This window comes from Ranitomeya imitator, chromosome 2 (genome assembly GCF_032444005.1).
Source record: "Ranitomeya imitator isolate aRanImi1 chromosome 2, aRanImi1.pri, whole genome shotgun sequence".
Taxonomy (NCBI): Eukaryota; Metazoa; Chordata; class Amphibia; order Anura; family Dendrobatidae; genus Ranitomeya; species Ranitomeya imitator.
Genome location: NC_091283.1, coordinates 352,992,749 through 353,015,537, shown reverse-complemented (window position 1 = coordinate 353,015,537; position 22,789 = coordinate 352,992,749). Strand labels below are relative to the sequence as shown.

Here is a 22,789-nt window from a genome sequence, read left to right as displayed (position 1 = left end):
GATGGATCGGATAGAGTCCATATTGAATAAAGAGAAATACACTGAAAGTTTTTTCCTTACATGGATTTCTTTTATTATTGCCCAGACATTATCTATACGCAGGCGATGCATGGTGGCTTCCAATTTACAGACTGGTACATGAGAAAGCAAATTGATGGCAGCATTCCTGTTAGGCATGATTAATGTTATTTTATGAAGATGCAGGTGTGCACTGTGCCTGGGAGGGGGGGAGGGGGGAATAGGTTATAGTTATAGCACACTGTCTAATGCTTAAGTACTGTAAGGCTGTGTGCACACGTTGCTGACTTTTCGTGATAAAAACGCTATAAAACCACAAAATAACAGCATACAATATGCATCCCATCATTTAGAATGAATTCCGCAATTTTTGTGCACATGATGCGTTTTTGTCCGCGAAAAAAACACAGCATGTTCATTAATTTTACGGGTTTTTTTTGCGGATTTCCCACTATAAAATGCACTGGGAAATGTCTGGAAAAAAACGCACCAAAAACGTGGTAAAACGCGCAAAAAAAGCATGCAGATTTCTTGCAGAAAATCAGGTTTTTCTCAGGAATTTTCTGCAAGAAATCATGAACTTGTGCACATAGCCTAAAACTCTATTTGTCGGATCATTTCTGATGCTTTTGAACAATTTTTGTACTCTTTGTTTACTATTCAACAAAGACAGTTTAAAAAAAAAATATCTAAAAATTAAAAAATTGAATAAACCATTTTACCCCTGTGAGAAATCAAGACATAAAAACTAAGCATATTTTTGTTTTCTCATGTCCATATAAATATAATCTATCAAAATATAAAGTTAACCCCTTCTCGACATGCATTCCCACAAATTGCCGTATATATACAGCAAGATGATCATGCAGGCTCACGTTGAGTGTCACCTCTATCTGCTGGTGTCAGTTCTATGTGAGAACTGACATAGTAGGCCGAAAAAAGACATTTGTCCATACTGTTCAGCCTATATTCCATCAGAATAAATCCCTAGATCTACGTCCTTCTAAAGAATCTAATAACTGTAAGATACAATATTATTACGCTCCAGGAAGACATCCAGGCCTCTTTTGAACCCCTCGACTGTGTTTGCCATCACCACCTCCTCAGGCAAGCAATTCCAGATTCTCACTGCCTTAACAGTAAAGACTCCTCTTCTATGTTGGTGGAAAAACCTCTCCTCCAGACGCAGAGAATGCCCCCTTGTGCCCGTCACCTTCCTTGCTATAAACAGATCCTCGGAGAGGTATTTGTATTGCCCCTTATATACTTATACACGGTTATTAGATCGTCCTTCAGTCGTCTTTTTTCTAGACTAAATAATCCTAATTTTGATAATCTCTCTGGGTATTGTAGTTCCCTCATCCCCTTTATTAATTTTGTTGCCCTCCTTTGTAATCGCTCTAGTTCCATTGTATCCTTCATGAGCACCGGTGCCCAAAACTGGACACAGTACTCCATGTGCGGTCTAACTAGGGATTTGTACAGAGGCAGTATAATGCTCTCATCATGTGTATCCAGACCTCTTTTAATGCACCCCATGATCCTGTTTGCCTTGGCAGCCACTGCGTGGCACTGACTGCTCCAGGTAAGTTTATCATTAACTAGGATCCCAAGTCCTTCTTCATGTCAGATTTACCCAGTGGTTTCCCGTTCAGTGTGTAATTGTGATATTGATTCCTTCTTCCCATGTGTATAATTTTACATTTATCATTGTTAAACCGCATCTGCCACCTTTCGGCTCAAGATTTCAACTTATCCAGATCCACCTGTAGCAGAATACTACTCTTGTATTGACTGCTTTACATAGTTTTGTATCATCTGCAAATATAGATATTTTACTGTGTAAATGTTCTACCAGATTGTTAATAAATATGGTGAAGAGAATAGGTCCCAACACGACCCCTGCGGTACCCCTCTGGTCACAGCGACCCAGTTAGAGAATATACCATTTATAACCACCATCTGCTTTCTATCACTAAGCCAGTTACTAATCCATTTACACACATTTTCCCCCAGACCCAGCATTCTCATTTTGTGTACCAACCTCTTGTGCGGCACGGTATCAAACGCTTTGGAGAAATCAAGATATACCACATCAATGACTCACCTTGGTTCAGTCTATAGCTTTCCTCTTCATAAAAACTGATTAGATTGGTTTGACAGGAGTGACTCCTCATAAACCTGTAAAGGTCGGCCAGGGCAGTAGTCTTGGCTGAGCTACTCACGCTTTGCATGCCCTGGCCTCCCTCTACATAAAATCATGTCTCTTGGACAGCTCACCTGCTGGTTCATTCTCTGCACTGGCAGATCTTCTATTCGGCTCCAGTCAGACTGCTCCAGTCCCATTGGGAATAACTGAGACACAGTCCAAGTATAACTTCAAATGCAGCACCCCAGGTTACCGCTTGCTGCAGTGGTGTTGCTCTTCCTTCGGAGGTGATGTCATGCTCAGAGGCAAAAGAGTTCTCTTCGCCAGGTAAGGCGCACACATACAACACATTCTGAATCCATGCCATGAGGGGGAGCTCAAGTCCCGGATTCAGGGGAGCTTCCCTATGCTTTATGTTTTTCTGACCTGGAGGAGGAGTCAGATCAGGTGTAGAGAGACACTGAAGGAGAAGGAAGTCGAACTGAGAGCAGACGTGAGAGGCCTGGTAGCCACGAGGGAGCTGCAGCCTCTGGGAAGGAGTAACCTGTTGGGTTGCATGTGGAGCAGCCGGAAGGGAAGGAGCACAGGAGAGAGTAAGAGCTCAGAGGGGAACTGTGGCAGGACACCCTCGGAGCTAGAGCGCAGAGAATCTGGGAACCGGGAACCCGAGGCTTTCGTGGACTCTAGGACACGGAGCAGAATCGGAGGGCACTACACTATACGTCACCTGCTCGCACCACGCCTGAGACCCAGCAGCACCTGAGGAGCCCGGGGCATCTGAGAGTCCCTGTAAAAAGGCTCAAGCTGCCCGTCGTGCAGGTACCTGTCCCAGGACAGGGTGAAACTGGAGGACCTTGTAGGAAGCTTCAAGCAGCAGGGACCTCACCTAGAAAGGCGCAAGTAGGTAAGGCTCATGGACCTCTACTGGGAAAAGAGAACTCTAACTTGCCTCTGAGCCGGCCGCACCACCATCACCCGTGCCTGGTACCCTGGACTGTGGCCTGCCACCCACAAGTAAACCATGTAAAGACTTATCGCCTCCATTTATTCACTGGCTACACCTTCTACACCACACACTATAGGACCCCTGGGGACCCCGCTTCACCTGTCGGAAGTGTAACATTTGGGCTGCCACAACATCCCCCAGGGGGCCCCCCTAAGGCCGGCTTCACACTTGCGAGTTTTACGGATGTAAGAGCGCAGAAACTACATCCGTAAAACTCGCAAAAAATACGGCACAATTATTATCCAGCCACTGAAGACCCTCGTTCTGTGAAAGAAAAAACATAATAAACCAACAATATACTTACCCTAGTTCCGCTAATGCAGACTTACCTAGAAAGCTCCCAGGCTTTCTAGGAAAGTTCCCACAATCTATGAACATCCAGCAGAGGGCGCCTCACCGCAAATGAAGCTAAATATAGATCATTGATCTATATTTAGCCTCATTCTCCGGGGTTTTGCAGCAAGGAGCAGCCTGCATTAGCGGAACTCCTTGCTGCAAAATGTTTTAACCCCTTCAGAAGGATTTACATCGTTGGACGTTACAGATCTGCGGAGGGTAAGTATATTGTTGGTTTATTATGTTTTTTCTTTCACAGAACGAGGGTCTTCAGTGACTGGATTGGGCGTAGAATAAAATACTCCAACAACCATTGTTTTTATTTCATTAAAATAATTTTAAATAATGTGTTTGTGTTTTATTTAACCCTTTACTACAATTGGATTAATAATGGATAGGTGTCATAATTGACGCCTCTCCATTATTAATTAGGCTTAATGTCACCTTACAATAGCAAGGTGGCATTAACCCTTCATTACCCCATATCCCACCGCTACACGGGAATGGGAAGAGAGTGGCCAAGTGCCAGAATAGGCGCATCTTCCAGATGTGCCTGTTCTGGGGTGGCTGGGGGCAGATATTTTTAGCCAGGGGGGCCAATAACCGTGGACCCTCTCCAGGCTATTAATATCTGCCCTCAGTCACTGGCTTTACTACTCTGGCGGAGAAAATTGCGCGGGAGCCCACGCCAATTTTTTCCGCCATTTAACCCTTTATTTTAAGAGCTAGAACGGCCAAATTTTGCAGATACACACTACTGACATTAGTAGTGTGGAATCTGCAAAAAAAATGGAGAGAAGACATGGTTTACTGTATGTAAACCATGTCTCAAATCATGTCGGGTTTTAGGAAGGAGAAAGAAAAAGCCGGTAATTGAATTACCGGCTTTCAAGCTGTATAGCGCTGGAAAAAATATTAATATATATACATATATGTGTCTACTGACATATATACAGTGGGGCAAAAAAGTATTTAGTCAGTCAGCAATAGTGCAAGTTCCACCACTTAAAAAGATGAGAGGCGTCTGTAATTTACATCATAGGTAGACCTCAACTATGGGAGACAAACTGAGAAAAAAAAATCCAGAAAATCACATTGTCTGTTTTTTATCATTTTTTTTGCATATTATGGTGGAAAATAAGTATTTGGTCAGAAACAAACAATCAAGATTTCTGGCTCTCACAGACCTGTAACTTCTTCTTTAAGAGTCTCCTCTTTCCTTCACTCATTACCTGTAGTAATGGCACCTGTTTAAACTTGTTATCTATAAAAAGACACATGTGCACACCCTCAAACAGTCTGACTCCAAACTCCACTATGGTGAAGACCAAAGAGCTGTCAAAGGACACCAGAAAAAAAATTGTAGCCCTGCACCAGGTTGGGAAGACTGAATCTGCAATAGCCAACCAGCTTGGAGTGAAGAAATCAACAGTGGGAGGAATAATTAGAAAATGGAAGACATACAAGACCACTGATAATCTCCCTCGATCTGGAGCTCCACGCAAAATCCCACCCCGTGGGGTCAGAATGATCACAAGAACGGTGAGCAAAAATCCCAGAACCACGCGGGGGGACCTAGTGAATGAACTGCAGAGAGCTGGGACCAATGTAACAAGGCCTACCATAAGTAACACACTACGCCACCATGGACCCAGATCCTGCAGTGCCAGACGTGTCCCACTGCTTAAGCCAGTACATGTCCGGGCCCGTCTGAAGTTTGCTAGAGAGCATTTGGATGATCCAGAGGAGTTTTGGGAGAATGTCCTATGGTCTGATGAAACCAAACTGGAACTGTTTGGTAGAAACACAACTTGTCGTGTTTGGAGGAAAAAGAATACTGAGTTGCATCCATCAAACACCATACCTACTGTAAAGCATGGTGGTGGAAACATCATGCTTTGGGGCTGTTTCTCTGCAAAGGGGCCAGGACGACTGATCCGGGTACATGAAAGAATGAATGGGGCCATGTATCGTGAGATTTTGAGTGCAAACCTCCTTCCATCAGCAAGGGCATTGAAGATGAAACGTGGCTGGGTCTTTCAACATGACAATGATCCAAAGCACACCACCAGGGCAACGAAGGAGTGGATTCGTAAGAAGCATTTCAAGGTCCTGGAGTGGCCTAGCCAGTCTCCAGATCTCAACCCTATAGAAAACCTTTGGAGGGAGTTGAAAGTCCGTGTTGCCAAGCGAAAAGCCAAAAACATCACTGCTCTAGAGGAGATCTGCATGGAGGAATGGGCCAACATACCAACAACAGTGTGTGGCAACCTTGTGAAGACTTACAGAAAACGTTTGACCTCTGTCATTGCCAACAAAGGATATATTACAAAGTATTGAGATGAAATTTTGTTTCTGACCAAATACTTATTTTCCACCATAATATGCAAATAAAATGTTAAAAAAACAGACAATGTGATTTTCTGGATTTTTTTTTCTCAGTTTGTCTCCCATAGTTGAGGTCTACCTATGATGTAAATTACAGACGCCTCTCATCTTTTTAAGTGGTGGAACTTGCACTATTGCTGACTGACTAAATACTTTTTTGCCCCACTGTATATATAACGCTGGGAGCGTCACTCTGTCCGAAGCCTCTATAGACTGCGCAAGAGCAAGCGCCGGCGCAGTCTGGGCCTCACAGAGCGACGCTCCCGGGAGATCGCGGTGTGCGTTCACACTGAACACACACCGCGATCTCCACCGCAGAAGCAGGGACCGCCAGGAGGGTGAGTATCGGCCTATATTCACCTGTCCCCGTTCCATCGCTGAGCGGCGCCATCTTCCCGGTCTTCGGCCTTCAGTTCAGAGGGCGCGATGACGCGCTTAATGCGCGCCGGCGCCGCCCTCTGACTGAATAGTCACGGCCAGGAGACCGGGAAGATGGCGGCGCTCAGCGATGGAACGCCGGACAGGTGAGTATAGTAAGTGCTGGGGGGGCCTGAGCTGACGGCGATACCGGCACCTGACCCCCACAGCGCGCCGGTGTCCCCGCCTGCTCAGGCCCCCCAGCACTCGGCGCCGAGCGGGTCAGAGGCAGTATGGGGACGCAGGATGGAGCAGCACATAAGGATGGGGACGCAGGATGGAGCAGCACATAAGGATAGGGACGCAGGATGGGAGCAGCACATAAGGATGGGGACGCAGGATGGAGCAGCACATAAGGATGGGGACGCAGGATGGAGCAGCACATAAGGATGGGGACGCAGGATGGGAGCAGCACATAAGGATGGGGACGCAGGATGGAGCAGCACATAAGGATGGGGACGCAGGATGGAGCAGCACATAAGGATGGGGACGCAGGATGCAGCAGCACATAAGGATGGGGACGCAGGATGGAGCAGCACATAAGGATGGGGACGCAGGATGGGAGCAGCACATAAGGATGGGGACGCAGGATGGGAGCAGCACATAAGGATGGGGACGCAGGATGGAGCAGCACATAAGGATGGGGACGCAGGATGGAGCAGCACATAAGGATGGGGACGCAGGATGGGAGCAGCACATAAGGATGGGGACGCAGGATAGAGCAGCACATGACAGGATGGGGACACAGGATGGGAGCAGCACATAAGGATGGGGATGCAGGATGGAGCAGCACATGGCAGGATGGGGACGCAGGATGCAGCAGCACATAAGGATGGGGACGCAGGATGGGAGCAGCACATAAGGATGGGGACGCAGGATGGGAGCAGCACATAAGGATGGGGACGCAGGATGGAGCAGCACATAAGGATGGGGACGCAGGATGGAGCAGCACATAAGGATGGGGACGCAGGATGGGAGCAGCACATAAGGATGGGGACGCAGGATGGAGCAGCACATAAGGATGGGGACGCAGGATGCAGCAGCACATAAGGATGGGGACGCAGGATGGAGCAGCACATAAGGATTGGGACGCAGGATGGAGCAGCACATAAGGATGGGGACGCAGGATGGGAGCAGCACATAAGGATGGGGACGCAGGATGGAGCAGCACATAAGGATGGGGACGCAGGATGGAGCAGCACATAAGGATGGGGACGCAGGATGGAGCAGCACATAAGGATGGGGACGCAGGATGGGAGCAGCACATAAGGATGGGGACGCAGGATGGGAGCAGCACATAAGGATGGGGACGCAGGATGGAGCAGCACATAAGGATGGGGACGCAGGATGGAGCAGCACATAAGGATGGGGACGCAGGATGGGAGCAGCACATAAGGATGGGGACGCAGGATGGAGCAGCACATGACAGGATGGGGACACAGGATGGGAGCAGCACATAAGGATGGGGACGCAGGATGGGAGCAGCACATAAGGATGGGGACGCAGGATGGAGCAGCACATGGCAGGATGGGGACGCAGGATGCAGCAGCACATAAGGATGGGGACGCAGGATGGGAGCAGCACATAAGGATGGGGACGCAGGATGGAGCAGCACATAAAAATGGGGACGCAGGATGGAGCAGCACATAAGGATGGGGACGCAGGATGGGAGCAGCACATAAGGATGGGGATGCAGGATGGAGCAGCACATAAGGATGGGGACGCAGGATGCAGCAGCACATAAGGATGGGGACGCAGGATGGAGCAACACATAAGGATGGGGACGCAGGATGGAGCAGCACATAAGGATGGGGACGCAGGATGCAGCAGCACATAAGGATGGGGACGCAGGATGGAGCAGTGCATGACAGGATGGGGACGCAGGATGGAGCAGCGCATGACAGGATGGGGACGCAGGATGGAGCAGCACATGACAGGATGGGGACGCAGGATGGGAGCAGCGCATCACAGGATGGGAGCAGCGCATCACAGGATGGGGACGCAGGATGCAGCAGCACATAAGGATGGGGACGCAGGATGGAGCAGCACATAAGGATGGGGACGCAGGATGCAGCAGCACATAAGGATGGGGACGCAGGATGGAGCAGCACATAACAGTATGGGGATGCAGGATGGAGCAGGACATAAGGATGGGGACGCAGGATGGAGCAGCACATAAGGATGGGGACGCAGGATGGAGCAGCACATAAGGATGGGGACGCAGGATGGAGCAGCACATAAGGATGGGGACGCAGGATGGAGCAGCACATAACAGTATGGGGACGCAGGATGGAGCAGCACATAAGGATGGGGACGCAGGATGGAGCAGCACATAAGGATGGGGACGCAGGATGCAGCATGAACATAAGGATGGGGACGCAGGATGGAGCAGCACATAAGGATGGGGACGCAGGATGCAGCAGCACATAAGGATGGGGACGCAGGATGGAGCAGTGCATGATAGGATGGGGACGCATGATGGAGCAGCGCATGACAGGATGGGGACGCAGGATGGAGCAGCACATGACAGGATGGGGACGCAGGATGGGAGCAGCGCATCACAGGATGGGAGCAGCGCATCACAGGATGGGAGCAGCGCATCACAGGATGGGGACGCAGGATGGGAGCAGCGCATGACAGGATGGGGACGCAGGATGGGAGCAGCGCATGACAGGAAAGGGAACGCAGGATGGAGCAGCACATGACAGGATGGGGACGCAGGATGGAGCAGCACATGACAGGATGGGGACGCAGGATGGAGCAGCACATGACAGGATGGGGACGCAGGATGGAGCAGCACATGACAGGATGGGGACGCAGGATGGAGCAGCGCATGACAGGATGGGGACGCAGGATGGAGCAGCACATACCATGATGGAGACAATATACCAATATAAATGCTCGCCACCCGGGCGTAGAACGGGTTCAATAGCTAGTATATATATATATATATATATATATATATAGACAGTATATATATATATTTTTTTCTTTTTGGGACACATGGATCACTTCTATAGCGGTATGTTGGTTTTGCAAGCCTGCGAGAAAACCACGCAGTACGGATGCCATACGGATTACATACGGAGGATGCCATGCGCAAAAAACGCTGACACACCCTGCCTACGGAGGAGCTACGGACCACTATTTTCGGGACATTTCAGCGTATTACGGCCGTAATATACGGACCGTATTTTCATACGCTGAGTGTGAAGCCAGCCTAAGGCAGCATCGGTCCCAATACTGACTGAACTCCACAGGTGGCATCACAACAAACTTCGAACATTTAACCCCTTTAACGTTGATGCCCATGGCCATGGACCGGGTCGCAGCCATTGTGACATCCCCCCTTTGCAACCGGACCTGGTACCGAGTACCCAACTGCCCTGTGGGCACGACACAAACACAACAGTTTACTTTTGTTACTTCGCAGCTCATCCAGTTTCATTGCAACAGTTACACCAGGTTTCACTGTGTACATTAATTCAGCTTTCCCTTTACCCTTTCCTCATCACACGGCTCGAGCCTGGGTCCTACCGTCTCATTTTGCCTTATGTGGGGGTTCTCTCAGCAGCCGTTTCGCCCCATTTCCATGGGCATCAGCCCACGCAATCATCTGCCACATGGCGAGCGACGTGCCTGTGTTTCCTGCCATGTCTGCTGGTAAATAAAGTTTTCGTTCAGAAGCTGCTGACGCTTGCATGGCTTTGGCCAAGCTGGTAATGGGGGTGCTGGATGGCTGGGCACTTTGCTTAGGCACCAACGTTGTGGGGTATCTATCTTGTTTCTGGGCACTTCAGCCTTTCTGAGCTTTATGGGTGACCAGGCCCTTCTGACTGGAAACAGGAAGATCCCTTCCTCTAACCTAAATGACCCCTCCTATACTATTACTAAGTCCCTTTCCTACATTATGTTCACTTTCTCCATCTAGTGGTTCAATATTAATGCTACACTTTCCCTAAGAAATATACATTAAATATAACATATACAGTTAGGGCCAGAAATATTTGGACAGTGACACAATTTTCGCGAGTTGGGCTCTGCATGCCACCACATTGGATTTGAAATGAAACCTCTACAACAGAATTCAAGTGCAGATTGTAACGTTTAATTTGAAGGGTTGAACAAAAATATCTGATAGAAAATGTAGGAATTGTACACATTTCTTTACAAACACTCCACATTTTAGGAGGTCAAAAGTAATTGGACAAATAAACATAACCCAAACAAAATATTTTTATTTTCAATATTTTGTTGCAAATCCTTTGGAGGCAATCACTGCCTTAAGTCTGGAACCCATGGACATCACCAAACGCTGGGTTTCCTCCTTCTTAAAGCTTTGCCAGGCCTTTACAGCCACAGCCTTCAGGTCTTGCTTGTTTGTGGGTCTTTCCGTCTTAAGTCTGGATTTGAGCAAGTGAAATGCATGCTCAATTGGGTTTAGATCTGGAGATTGACTTGGCCATTGCAGAATGTTCCACTTTTTGGCACTCATGAACTCCTGGGTAGCTTTGGCTGTATGCTTGGGGTCATTGTCCATCTGTACTATGAAGCGCCGTCCAATCAACTTTGCAGCATTCGGCTGAATCTGGGCTGAAAGTATATCCCGGTACACTTCAGAATTCATCCGGCTACTCTTGTCTGCTCTTATGTCATCAATAAACACAAGTGACCCAGTGCCATTGAAAGCCATGCATGCCCATGCCATCACGTTGCCTCCACCATGTTTTACAGAGGATGTGGTGTGCCTTGGATCATGTGCCGTTCCCTTTCTTCTCCAAACTTTTTTCTTCCCATCATTCTGGTACAGGTTGATCTTTGTCTCATCTGTCCATAGAATACTTTTCCAGAACTGAGCTGGCTTCTTGAGGTGTTTTTCTGCAAATTTAACTCTGGCCTGTCTATTTTTGGTATTGATGAATGGTTTGCATCTAGATGTGAACCCTTTGTATTTACTGTCATGGAGTTTTCTCTTTACTGTTGACTTAGAGACAGATACACCTACTTCACTGAGAGTGTTCTGGACTTCAGTTGATGTTGTGAACGGGTTCTTCTTCACCAAATTAAGTATGCGGCGATCATCCACCACTGTTGTCATCCGTGGACGCCCAGGCCTTTTTGAGTTCCGAAGCTCACCAGTCAATTCCTTTTTTCTCAGAATGTACCCAACTGTTGATTTTGCTACTCCAAGCATGTCTGCTATCTCTCTGATGGATTTTTTCTTTTTTTTTCAGCCTCAGGATGTTCTGCTTCACCTCAATTGAGAGTTCCTTTGACCGCATGTTGTCTGCTCACAGCAACAGCTTCCAAATGCAAAACCACACACCTGGAATCCACCCCTGACCTTTTAACTACTTCATTGATTACAGGTTAACGAGGGAGACGCCTTCAGAGTTAATTGCAGCCCTTAGAGTCCATTGTCCAATTACTTATGGTCCCTTGAAAAAGAGGACGCTATGCATTACAGAGCTATGATTCCTAAACCCTTTCTCCAATTTGGATGTGGAAACTATCATATTGCAGCTGGGAGTGTGCACTTTCAGCACATATTATATATATAATTGTATTTCTGAACATGTTTTTGTAAACAGCTAAAATAACAAAACTTGTGTCACTGTCCAAATATTTCTGGCCCTAACTGTACATATTAAATATACATTTTATCAAACATTACGGGGCAACAATACACACAAATGTGTGTGTGTGTATATATATATATATATATATATATATATATATATATATATATATACTGCTCAAGAAAATAAAGGGAACACTTAAACAACAGAATATAACTCAAAGTAGATCAAACTTATGTGAAATCAAACTGTCCACTTAGGAAGCAGCACTGTTTGACAATCAATTTCACATGCTGTGAAGTCAAACTGTCACATGCTGCTGTGCAAATGGAATAGACAACAGATGGAAATTATTGGCAATTATCAAGACACCCTCAATAAAGGAGTGGTTCTGCAGGTGGGGACCACAGACCACATCTCAGTACCAATGCTTCCTGGCTGATGTTTTAGTCACTTTTGAATGTTGGTTGTGCTTTCACACTCGTGGTAGCATGGGACAGACTTTACAACCCACACAAGTGGCTCAGGAAGTGCAGCTCATCCAGGAAGGCACATCAGTGCGAGCTGTGGCAAGAAGGTATTCTGCGCCTGTCAGCGTAGTGTCCAAAGGCTGAGGGGCTACCAGGAGACAGGTCAGTACACCAGGAGACATGGAGGGGGCCGTAGGAGGGTAACAACTCTGGTAGTGCCTCCAGCTTCTGGACACTTCGCTGTGCCATCCTGGATGAGTGGTCCCCCCTGCAGAATCACTCCTTTATTGAGTGTGTCTTGATAATTGGCAATAACTTCCATCTGTTGTCTATTCCATTTGCACAACAGCATGTGAAATTGATTGTCAAACAGTGTTGCTTCCTAAGTGGCCAGTTTGATTTCACAGAAGTTTGATTTCTGTTTAAGTGTTCCCTTTATTTTTTTTGAGCAGTATATCTATATATATAATTGCCTAAGGGGTACTTCCGTCTGTTTGTCTGTGTCTGCAACTTCTGTAATGGAAATCCTGGGTGGCTGATTGGTCGCGGCCGGCCGCGACCAATCAGCGAGATTGGGGCGGGCTTTGAACACCGCTTCATTTTTTACTATTGATGCTGCCTATGCAACATCCCTCCGAAACCCTTCAAATATTTTACCATCAATAGAGGTTAGACTTACTGGCCCATAATTTCCAGGTTCGCTTTTAGAGCCCTCTTTGAATATTGGTACCACATTTGCTTTGCGCCAGTCCTGACACCCTGCAGCAACACCCACGATCTGTTCAAGCACCAATCACTGGTGTTTAATCCCTCTGATGCCGCTGTAAATAGTGACAGCGACATCATGGAGCATCGCAGAGGCAGTGAGATCCCTGTGTGCTCCCATCAGCACAGCACAATTACAGTGGCCTGTAAGCTCCTGATTAGAGTATGAGCTGACATGTCTCCTACCTGCATGTCAGACGCTGCTCTAATGCCCTGAAATGGAGAGTGCAGAGTATTAGCTCAGTGACCTGTCAGTGTGAGGACAATGTCTCATCCTGGAACAATGTAAGAAAGTAAATAAAAATTGTAAAAATATTTTTAAAAAATTACAAAATAAAGAACTGAAACAATATATATTAATCTTATAAATAAATGTATTTATGTAAAAATAAACAATAAAAGTACACATATTTGGTATTTCTGCGTCTCGAACAACTCACTCTACTAAACAGTCCCACTAGTTAACCCCTTCAGTGAACATCATTTTAAACATAAATATAAAAAAAGCCAAAAAATGATGCCTCATCATCATACCGCCGAACAAAAAGTTGAATAAAAAGACTAATGTTAATAAACATGGTACCACTGAAAACTTTATCTTTTCCCGCAAAACTCAAGCCATCATACAGCTCTATCAGCAGAAAAATAAAAAAGTTCTAGCTCTCAGAATAAAGTGATGCAAAAATAATTATTTTTTCTATAAAATAGAATAAATATCTAAATGTGGGGATGCAAGTCATCTAATCACTTATACCGCATGAGGAACAGCGTAAAAAATAAATAAAATCAATACTTTGCCTGCTGTTGATTTGTTCATTCTGCCTCCCAAAGATCACAGTAAGGCTCAGTGCACATTTATCCTGGGCTCTAAGCTGAGCACTTACACAGGGATTTCTGTGTAACTCTCTGAAATACGTGATTCAGACGGCACCCCGGGCAGGAGATCCCCTATAATGAGGCAGATGGAGGCATTGTGACCTGTGATGCGGCAATGACTGTCTTTTTAGGCATGCAGAAAAGCATGGTCCGCCACAGTTTTGTGCACTTCTGAAAATAACGACAAAGTTGAACAAAGGCCAGATGGATTACAGAATAACTCTGCTTCATCATTATAGTGAATGAATCCCTCGGGGGTTTCATCTAAATCATGTATTTTGAAGATTTAGATTAAAACCCCGATGTAAGTGCTCAGCGTAGAGCGCCAGATAAATGTGTTCCCAAAAGTTATGTATAGTGTTCCCAACAAAAGCTTCAACTCACTCCACAAAAAAATCAAGTCCACACTCAGGTCCGTCATCTGCTAGTGGAAATAAAGGGGGCCCCCACGTCACTGGTAGTACAAAAGCTCTGTTAAAGCACTATTCACCCCCCCAAAAGAAATTCAGCAAAATCTGCACTCCCAAATCCAAATGCCCCTCCCCCCTTCTGAGCCTCACATTGTGCTTAATCCATGTTCTGGTGTGTATTTGTTTAGTTCTCCAACCCCTGTAAACTATTAGGTTTACATTCCATCTTATGGTGAGTAGTGCTTTAGGCTATGTTCACACATTGTGGTTTTTACCGCGGAACCGCGGCGATTTTGCAGCTGCGGATCCGCAGCAGTTTCCATAGCGTTTACAGTAACATGTAAACCCTATGGAAACCGCAAACCGCTGTGCACATGCTGCGGGAAAACCCGCGCGGGAACGCAGCGGTTTACAACCCGCAGCATGTCACTTTGTGCAGAATCGCAGCGATTCTGTACCCATAGAAATGCATTGATCCGCTTACTTCAAACATGGGGCTGTGCACACCATGCGGGAAGTAAGCGGATAATGTGCGGGTGGTACCCGGGGTGGAGGAGAGGAGACTCTCCTCCAGGCCCCGGGAACCATATTTGAGTAAAAAAAAAAAATTTAAAATAAAAAATAATGATATACTCACCTCTGAAGTCTCAGCGCTGCACACGGCTGTCCGGTCTCAGGTTTGCTATGCGACCAGGACCTGCGGTGACGTCGCGGTCACATGACCGTGACGTCACGAAGGTCCTTCTCACACAGCATCTTTGGAACCGGACCGCCGCCTGCAGCGCCGAGGAGATCGGGACGTCAGAGGGTGAGTATGTCATGATTTTATTATTTTTAACATTACTATTGATGCTGCATATTGCTGCATATGCAGCATCAATAGTAGGAGTAAAATCCCGCAGCGGAACCCGCAGGACAAAACGTGATAAATCTGCAGGGATAACCGCAGCGGTTTTGCCCTGCAGATTTATCAAATCCGCTGCGGGAGAACCCGCAGGGACAGGACGCTATGTGTGAACATAGCCTTAGGCTATGTGCACACGTTCAGGAAAGTGTGCTGAATTTTCCTGAGTAAATTCGGACTACTTTTGCAGGAAATCTGCACGCGTATTTTTCATGTTTTTTTCGCATTTTTTGTGCGCTTTTTTGCGGATTTTTTGCGTTTTGTTTCTGGAGCTTCCCAATGCACTAATATAGCAGCAAATCCACAAAAAATCCGCAAAATTAATGAACATGCTGCATTTTTTTCCGCGATGCGTTTTTATCGCGAAAAAAGTGCAACATGTGCACAAAAATTGCAGACTGCATTAAAATGAATGGGATGCTTAATGTAAGCGGTTTTGCCCCGGAAAACTGCCGAAAAAACGCGAAAAATCCAAAGCGTGTGCACATAGCCTTAGTCAGACAACTTTAGGTATTTAGTAGTTTATTTCACCAAGCCCCATTGTCTAATAGTTTAGTTATCCATCTTATGGTGTGCAGTGGTTTAGTTCTCCATCTCCTTGGGGATTCCAAGCCTTGTGGAGCAGCCCCTTCCCTGACTGACCCCCATAGACACCAGAGTCACAAAGTGCCAAGTCAGCGAGATGTAATGCCCCTGTCCATGCTTGCTCATTCAGGTGTCAGCGTTGAAATGCACCCTGGCAGACATAGAATTTTTAAGGGAACAGGTGATCTTGTCTGCGACTTGTTTCTGTAGCGCAGGCACATCTTTCTTAGAGAAGTAATGCTGACTGGGCAACTGGTACTGGGGGACTACGAAGGCCATTAGCTTTCGTAAACCGTCTGCATTTCTGTGGCCAACAGATTGGATTGACCATCCAATTATCACAGAGATCACAGGCTATGAGTAACACTGAACCACCCGCTGTGATCTTTGGAGCAAAGAGCTCCCAACTGGCCCCTGTTACAATTACACAATTGTGCGACGATCAACCGAGGAGGTCGCAGGCTGTTCACAATAATTTGTGCTTGGAAAACTAACAGAGTACAGCATATCCACCTCCGGATTCCAACGCATGGAATATGTGTATATACCCAATGCCGGCTCCAGGTTTTTGAGGGCCCTGGGCGAAAGAGTCTCAGTGCCCCCCCCCCCCCCTTTAATACATACCCCGATTTATGATGCACAGATATGGCAGAGAAATGTATAGTACAATGCCAGATTTCACTTCTTACATGACTGACAGCTATTGTAAATTCTGCAGTGTACATATACAGGACAGGATGAGTGGTACTGTGCAGTGTATATATACAGGAGGAGTGGTACTGTGCAGTGTATATATACAGGACAGGAGGAGCAGTATTGTGCAATGTATATATACAGGAGAGGTGCTGTGCAGTGTATATATACATGAGGAGTGGTACTGTACAGTGTATATACAGTACTTCAGCATCTCAGCTGCAACCTGCAGCCGCCCAGCTCACCCAGAACCCCAGAATACAGGGATACCATAGCACTCAGAGTCACTCAGGCGCCGGTAGGAGCTCCTCCGGAATCTGCCTAATAAGTTCAGCACGCAGGAGCCGCTCGCTCTGTATTGCCGTGTGTACATGAATGTGTCTTATGTCTCATGGGGTTCAGTTATGTGCTACTCTATTATGGGGGCACTGGGGTACACAGGACGGCTGCAGAGCAGGGCACACAGGCAGGGTGAGGGTACACAGGACGGCTGCAGAGCAGGGCACACAGGCAGGGTGAGGGTACACAGGACGGCTGCAGAGCAGGGCACACAGGCAGGGTGGGGGTACACAGGACGGCTGCAGAGCAGGGCACACAGGCAGGGTGAGGGTACACAGGACGGCTGCAGAGCAGGGCACACAGGCAGGGTGAGGGTACACAGGACGGCTGCAGAGCAGGGCACACAGGCAGGGTGGTGGTACACAGGACGGCTGTAGAGCCTGGCAAGCACACAGGCAGGGTGGCGGTACACAGGACGGCTGCGGAGCGGGGCACACAGGCAGAGTGGGGGTACACAGGACGGCTGCAGAGCCTGGCAGGCACACAGGCAGGGTGGGGGTACACAGGACGGCTGCGGAGCGGGGCACACAGGCAGAGTGGGGGTACACAGGACGGCTGCAGAGCCTGGCAGGCACACAGGCAGGGTGGGGGCACACAGGACTGCTGCGGAGCGGGGCACACAGGCAGAGTGGGGGTACACAGGACGGCTGCGGAGCCTGGCAGGCACACAGGCAGGGTGGGAGTACACAGGACGGCTGCGGAGCGGGGCACACATGCACTCACTGTAGTCTGTAGCCAGCCAGGGGCGGAGAGCAGAGCAGGAGAACGTGCTCTCTCCGCCCACAAACAGTGACGGCTGGCTACGTTCTCTTAACCCCTATGTGCCTGCCTGCTTGCCTGGCTGAGTGAGTGAGAAGATGCTTGTGCCCAGGGGTGGATTAAGGGTAGCCAGGGCCCCGGGCTGTTCAGACACTGTGGGCCCCCCGGTCATGTGACGGGGTCGTACGACGGGGTCATTATATACCTGAACCAGATTATTCCAGATAAATAGTTGCTGTGTGAAACTATAACCTGTCAAACATCCATTGATCTAGTCAATTTACCCTTCAGTTCAGTATATAGTATACAGTGTATAGTGTCAGTTTATAGGTAACACTGACTCACCAGTGACGTCTCTAGGTGAAGTCCTTCATCTTTCATCCAGCACAGACCGCCATCACTTCATTCAGCCAGGACTCGTCTCTGCAGGAAATAACACAGTTATCTCGAGCTCCGCTTGTAGAACACATTACTTAATTTTTCCCAACTTCTACATTACATCACATTAAGAAAAAGAGGCGACATAGTGTCACTCTACACAGTAACAGGACCACACCTGTTATGACCTGGTGGTTAGGAGCACCAGGAACGACCTGATGGTTAAACTCACACAGGACGAGCTCTGGGATGTGGGAGCTCTGCTGACCGCAAGCCCTAATCCTATCGCACACACTAAAAATAGCCGTGGAGCGCTCCTGACGCTCCCTAGGCGCCTCGTCACAGCCTCAGAGCTAGCTAGCCCTAGAGATAGAAAATAAAGCCTACCTTGCCTCAGAGAAATTCCCCAAAGGTAAAGGAAGCCCCCCCACATATAATGACTGTGAGTAAAGATGAAAGTCACAAACGCAGAAATGAAGTAGGTTTCAGCAAAGGGAGGCCAGACTTACTAAATAGACAGAGGATAGGAAAGGAATCTTTGTGGTCAGCACAAAAACCTACAAAAGACCACGCAGAGTGTGCAAAAGGGTCCTCCGCACCGACTCACGGTGCGGGGTGCCACTCTGCATCCCAGAGCTTCCAGCTAGCAAGACAAAATCAGGATAACCAGCTGGACAAAGAAACAATGAGCAAAAATAACAATAAGGAACTTAGCTTCTGCAGGAGAAGACAGGTCACCAGGCAGATCCAGGAGCGAACTGAACCAATGCTAAAACATTGACATCTGGCATGGAGTAACGATCTGAGTGGAGTTAAATAGAGAAGCCAACCAAAGCATAAACCACGTCACCTGTGTAAGGAACCTCAGAAGCAGTAGCTTCACTCATAGCCACCAGAGGGAGCCCATAGACAGAACTCGCCGAAGTACCATTCACGACCACAGGAGGGAGTTCGACAACAGAATTCACAACACGCCCCCCCATTTAAAACAGTGTCCTTAAAAAATAAAATAAATACATCACTGCAGTAATAATATCCCTTAATTAGCCCCTATGGTAATAATATCCCCCATCCTGGCCCTGTGTATCTCATTCCTGGCTCCAGCCATATGTTCTCCCATCCTGCCCTCATGAGTATCCATTCTGCCCCATATGATCTCCCCATCCTGCCCCATCTGTCTCCATCATATCCATCCTGCCCCATGATCCAATCCTGCCCCCATGTCTTTCATTCTGCCCCGTGTCTCCAATTATGCCCCGTATCTACATTCTGCCCATGTCTCCAGTCCTGCCCCCAATGTGTCCAGCATCTCTACCCCCAGTGTCCAGCATCTTTGCCCCGAATGTTTCCAGCATCCTGCTCTGTGTGTCCAGCATATTGCCCTCAGTGTGTCCAGCATATTGCCCCCAGTGTGTCCTGCATATTGCTCCCAGTGTGTCCAGCATTCAGCCCCAGTATGTCCAGCATATTGCCCCCAATTTGCCCAGCATTCTGCCCCCAGTGTGTCCAGCATTCTGCCCGTGTCTTCAGCATATTGCCCCAGTGTGTCCAGCATTCTGCCCCAGTGTGTCCAACATATTGCCCCCAGTTTGTCCAGCATTCTGCCCCCAGTGTCTCCAGCATTCTGCCCCCAGTGTCTCCAGCATATTGCCCCCAGTGTCTCCAGCATATTGCCCCCAGTATGTCCAACACATTGCCTCCAGTTTGTCCAGCATTCTGACCCAGTATGTCCAGCATATTGCCCCCAATTTGCCCAGCATTCTGCCCCTGTCTTCAGCATATTGCCCCAGTGTGTCCAGCATTCTGCCCCCAGTGTCTCCAGCATATTGCCCCCCAGTGTCTCCAGCATATTGCCCCCAGTGTCTCCAGCACATTGCCCCCAGTTTGTCCAGCATTCTGACCCAGTGTCTCCAGCAATCTGCCCCAGTGTGTCCAGCATATTGCCCCCGGTGTGTCCAGCATATTGCCCCCAGTGTGTCCAGCATCTCTGCCCCCAGTGTGTCCAGCATACTGGCGCGGACCCCCTGGATTGCCGTTCGCAATGAAAAAAAAAAAGTTCTCCTCACCTGTCCGCTCTCCTTCGGCGAAGCTCTGTCCTCACAGCTGAAGCGCGCACTCGCCGGCGACTGACAATTACATCAGACGCCGGCGACGTGCGCGCTGCGGCTGATGTCAGCTGCCAGCCTCCGATTGGCTGATGGCTGTTAACTATTGACGTGCGGGCGCATGCCCGCACATCAATAGCGTTTAACTGCCGCAGCGCCGGTAGGGGCCCGGTGAGAAGATGAGACGGGCCCGATGCGGGCCCCCTCTGCCCACCGGGAACACATGCCAGTCAGGGCAGTAATGCCCTGATGGCAGCGGGCAATCTGAGCAGTAGCCCAGGGCCCCCCACACCACTGGGCCCTGGGCTACCGCCCAGATTGACCCTATTATAATCCGCCCCTGCTTGTGCCATGCCAGCTGTATCTATGACAGCGTGAGTGGGCCCCCCTGTCTCACCAGGGCCCCGGCGCTTGCCCGGGTGCACCGGGTGCTGACGCCGGCCCTTTATATACCGTTGTAGATCATTGCTAACTCTATGATAACCCTACACTCCTCGCTGCCACCAACAATCCTGTTTTTAAAAACATAAATACAGGCCCATTGGACACAATTCTTCTTTGGAGGGTGTGTAGTATGATATATATTTTTTAATATGATTTCAACACTCCAATTAATTAATACCGTAACAAAACAGAGGGTCACACCATCAGGGTCTTCCATTTCCTCTCCCTCCGAGTAGCAGTCATATACCAGCCACCAGGCTCACCCACCCACTTCATTGACCACTTTTATGCGTTGCTGCCACACTTCATGTCCTCAGAATTGACATCCCTTATCCTGGGAGAATTCAACAGCTACACCTCCCCAACTGCATCTCAGCTATCTCTAGCTAATTCTCGTGGCCTCTCACAACTTTCAACCTCTGAGACACACAAAGACGGTAACACCCCTGATCTGGTCTTTGTCCGACTCAGTTCAATCTCCTACCTAGATGACTCAACTCTTACCAATTGTCCCCATGAAATTAGGAGTATAACCACAACTTACACATTTTTAGGCTCTCACTAAAAACACATCTGTTTAGGGCGGCCTATCACGTTCCCTAATCAATGTCCTCTTTATATATAGAGCCTATTCTCTACTTTTCTGAACATAATTTATCATCAAACTCACACAAACCCAAAAGCCTCATGCAGCCTTTATCTACCACCCATTTCCTCAAGATGTTTGTATAATCATTGTAAACAAGCACATAAATGATTTTGATTGCTGAATATGATGATTCTACTAACAATGTCCATTTGATCTCTTTTAGAATCCATAATGCCTCTACCATCACTATACAGATGTAGTCTTCCAACTTGGTGACACTCCTACCTTCTACTCGTTTTCCCTTCCCTAAATCTATTTCTATCATTTGGTCCTAGCCTTCCCTATTTCTGGACCCAATATCTTCCATTCTTTTACCTTGTATTCCCTCCTCCTTTCCTCATATATTTTTACCCTTTGGTTTTTCTGTACTCCTGTGCTCCACCACGCAAGTGCAATCACAGAACAGCCGACAAGTTTTAATCATCGGCGCATGCACACCTAATCTTCTCCTCTTCCTTTTTTGTCCGGCACACTGAACTACCACTCACACGGTCCTTTCCCTCACTTCGTTCTTCTCCACTGATGGAGAGACACACAGGATACAGCATTTAAACACAGCAGTCCAGCTTGGCACTCACCTCACACCACAGCACTGGAACCTTTTCCTACACATGTCCTCATAAGTTTTTCTCCTCCTTCCTATTCTTTTTTCCCCTCCTGCCTATTGTATAATACTTCCATTATATCTCCATCATTTTCATATCTTTCCCTTTTTGATTTCTCTCTGTTATTCTTTTTTCCTACATTTTCTGTGTTTTCCTTTGACTTGGGTTCCTTTAAATATCCTTATTGTCTACTTTCCAAACTATCATATATTATAACTCTGGACACAGTCTCCCCACGGTGGTAACAGTGCGTACTTCTATACCACAAAAGAGAACCTTATCCATTAATGTCATTTGAACCATTTCTTTTTCTTTTCCTCCTAATTGTGCTGGTCTAGATCTCATTAACCCCTTAGTGACAGAGCCAATTTGGTACTTAATGACCGAGCCAATTTTTACAATTTTGACCACTGTCAATTTATGAGGTTATAACTTTGGAACGCTTTAACTGATCCCGCTGATTCTGAGATAGTTTTTTCATGACATATTGTACTTCATGTTAGTGGTAAAATTTCTTCGATATTACTTATCTATACTATACTATAACCCCTTCATGACCCAGCCGATTTTGACCTTAAAGACCTTGCCGTTTTTTGCAATTCTGACCAGTGTCCCTTTATGACATATTGGGCTTCATGTTAGTGGTAAATTTAGGTCAATAAATTCTGCGTTTATTTGTGATAAAAATGGAAATTTGGCGAAAATTTTGAAAATTTCGCAATTTTCACATTTTGAATTTTTATTCTGTTAAACCAGAGAGTTATGTGACACAAAATAGTTAATAAATAACATTTCCACATGTATACTTTACATCAGCACAATTTTGGAAACAAAATTTTTTTTGCTAGGAAGTTATAAGGGTTAAAATTTGACCAGTGATTTCTCATTTTTACAACGAAATTTACAAAACCATT

The 22,789-nt window shown here is 47.3% G+C and overlaps 1 pseudogene; it reads right to left on the bottom strand.

The window, feature by feature from the left end:
- LOC138666557 (zinc finger protein 850-like) overlaps positions 1 to 22,789 on the bottom strand; it is a 141,290-nt pseudogene that overhangs the window by 92,031 nt on the left and 26,470 nt on the right.